Genomic DNA, 3,456 nt, shown 5'->3' on the forward strand with positions numbered 1-3,456 from the left:
CACCAGCGGTGCAAATGCAGCAATTTTATCTAGTATTCACAAATTTGGCAGTCATACCTAACTGCACAACTATGAAAGTCACAGCAACATTATTTTAAATAAGATTAACTGCATAAGAAGGGGTTAAAATTTGCATCTGCCTGACAACATTTGGCATTTGGAAAGTTACAGTTCATCACTACATGTTTACTTATGCTTCTTGGATTCCAAACAGTGACTAGAATCTAAACAGTACTTCATTTGGCTGTAAAGCAGTTTGGGATATCCTGAGATGATGAGAGGAAGTGTTTTTTAAAGAATCCTAAGGAAATTGCAAGCAATATCCCATTTTTTTGCAAATCATCCAGAAATTTAAGGTGATTTGCATGACAGCATATCTTTTGCATAAAACAAATTGTTGTTTTCTTTTTACACATGAATGCACAATTATCTTACCAGCAAATTCTGGGCCAATATCTCAACCTCATCTGATGGAAAACCAATGCCATCTACTGGAAGGTCTGTGGACTAGCATCAGAAATTGAGCCTAATGGCAACAAAAAGTCACCTCAATTGAATTTGCATCCTTTGTAAATATTTATTGAAGTTTGGAAAATTGGGCTGGCTCAGGAATTGGTTACACAAAGACCCATTTTTAAAATTTAGTCAAACCTCTTCACAGCCTTGACGCTGTTACTCAATTCCGCCTGAAGAAGGGTTTATGCCCAAAACGCCGATTCTCCTGCTCCTTGGATGCTGCCTGACCAGCTGCGCTTTTCCAGCAACACATTTTTCAGCTGTTACTCAATGCCAGTAATAATGAAAGATAAGGGAGAGACATTTCAATAACAAATTCAACCTGATGAAGGGCTTTTGCCCGAAACGTCAATTTTACTGCTTCTCGGATGCTGCCTGAACTGCTGTGCTCTTCCAGCACCACTAATCCAGAATAACAAACTCAAGGCTTTTACAAACAAGTTAGTTGAATGTTACTTCCTCATAAGTTCAGTGTTGATAAATGTTTAAGAGAATGAAACAAAATATTTAATTACCATCAAAATGGGGTTGATCGACCAAGTAGGAGAAAGTGAGGACTGTAGATGCTGGAGATCAAAGAGTGTGGTGCTGGAAAACCACAGCTGGTCAGGCGGCATTCGAGGAGCAGGAGAGTTGATGTTTTGAGCATAAGCTCTTCATCAGGAACGTGGGGGTAGGCCCAAGAGAGCTGAGAGATAAATGGGAGGGGGTGGGGCTGGGGGAAGGTAGCTGGGAATACAATAGGTAGATGAAGGTGGGGGAGAAGGTGATAAGTTGGAAAGGAGGGTGGAGCGGATAGGTGGGAAGGAAGATGGACAGGTAGAACAGTTCAAGAGGTCAGTGCTGAGTTGGAAGGTTGGATCTGGATAAGGTGGGGGCGGTGAAATGAGAAAACTGGTGAAATCCACAATGTTCCTGTGTGGTTGGAGGGTCCTATTGTGGAACGTGAAGCGTTCTTCCTCCAGGCATTGGATGGCTAGAGTTTGGCAATGGAGTAGGCCCAGGACTTGCATGTCCTTGGCGGAGAGGGAGGGGGAGTTAAAGTGTTCGGCCATAGGACCAAATCTGTTCAAATCCCTACATAAACTGAATGTGGCTCTGGGGTTGTGGCATTAGAGTATAGATTAGTTAGATGTAATATGTTCAGGCTGTGGCTTGGTGACTGGAAGGTAATGTGAGGTAAGCTTTTAAAACATCCTCATGTTGGGTGAACGTAATTGAGTGCACAAAACTGAAATCACATGCATAACTGTATGCATCAAGAGTGCCTGGATAGGAAGGGTTAAAATTACAACTGCTATGTCAGCTTTTGTGAAGTAGGAAGTACAATTGCATTTGAAAATGACTAAAGATAGCCATTAAATTTGGGAAACCACAAACAATAATGCTGGAATTTTTGTGTCACGTTTAGAAAGTCATTGTGGTAGCTTTCCCATCAATTTTTATGGACATCCAATGTCAGCCATGCTGTGAAAGTTATCGCAGGCTGCAAACGACACCAGGTTATAGTCCAACAGGTTTATTTGAAATCACAAGCTTTCAGAACACTGCTCTGTCTGGCAAAGGAGAAGTGCTCCGAAGGCTTGTGATTTCAAATAAACCTGTTGGACTATAACCTGGTGTTGTGCGACTCCTGACTTTGTCCACCCCAGCCCAATACCGGCATCTCCACATCATGGTCGCCAATGACAGCACCATTGTACTCCTTACATGGGCCCGAAGAAAATGACAACAAACTCTTCCAGAACAGCAGCAGCAAGCAGCAATTTGGATTTCTATTCAACACAGCTATGTAACAAAACTTGACATGAAGCCACACACATACATAAAAGCAGAACAAGCTGGTGATGCAAGGTTTGCACATGCAAGTTGGGTTTTTAAACGTGACTGTGGGGAAACTGAGGTTGTTCTCACCCTGACCAGCACTTGTGTGGCCCAAAGAGATCAGACAGAGGTGGTCAATGTGTACAATTGCGACATTTAAAAGGCATCTGGATGGGTATATGAATAGGAAGGGTTTGGAGGGATATGGGCCGGGTGCTGGCAGGTGGGACGAGATTGGGTTGGGATATCTGGTCGGCATGGACGGGTTGGACCGAAGGGTCTGTTTCCATGCTGTACATCTCCATGACTCTAATGTGAAGATCCCAGATGAAAGTCAGAGGACACTGGAAGCTCAAGCTTTACGTGCCTTGACTTTCAATGAGTGCGCTTGCGTGGGGGCGTCGTTTGACACAAAACGGGAAAGGCGGCGACAGGCTCGGAGAAAAGGGGGGGGGGCGAGGTGATTTTTAAAAACATTTTTATTATGATATCGGCTTCACTTGGAGCCTGAGGAGTAGCGGCTGACGGACGGACGGACGACACACGGTCCAGCGGGTTGGTGAGAGCGGGGCCACGACCGACTGAGGGCGGAAAGGGAAAGACCAGAAAAGGGAGAGAGCGCGGAAAAAAAAAATGTAATAAAACAAACCCTCTTTCAGCGTGTGTGCAAAAACACCAACCGGATTTGCAATTTTTTTTTTAAAAAAAGGAGCTTCTACCTTTCGAAGGAGAGACGGCCAACAATAAAAGGGGAGAGCAAAAGGAGCCGTTCATCGAGGGGGTGGTGGCCGTGGACCACAATATTGTGTGAGAGAGTGACGATTTTAAAATATATATATGTATTTTTAGGAAAACAAATCATTTTGTTTTTGGTGCCGGTGAGGAGGAGCGTTTGTTTTATCTTATATTTTTGAAGCCCTCTCTGATACACAATGAAGGCGCCTGTCCGCCATGTTAGCCCGATGGCTACGGACTGACTGACTGGATCCTTAAACCAACCCCCTCCCTCCAAAAAAAAAACACAACCTCCCAGAAACACATTCATGTTTGTTATCGCATCCTTGGCCAAAAGAAACCTTGAGGAGAATCCTGCGGTGTTTAATCCCCCCCCCCCCC

This window comes from Chiloscyllium plagiosum, chromosome 25, assembly GCF_004010195.1.
Source record: "Chiloscyllium plagiosum isolate BGI_BamShark_2017 chromosome 25, ASM401019v2, whole genome shotgun sequence".
In the NCBI taxonomy this organism is placed as follows: Eukaryota; Metazoa; Chordata; class Chondrichthyes; order Orectolobiformes; family Hemiscylliidae; genus Chiloscyllium; species Chiloscyllium plagiosum.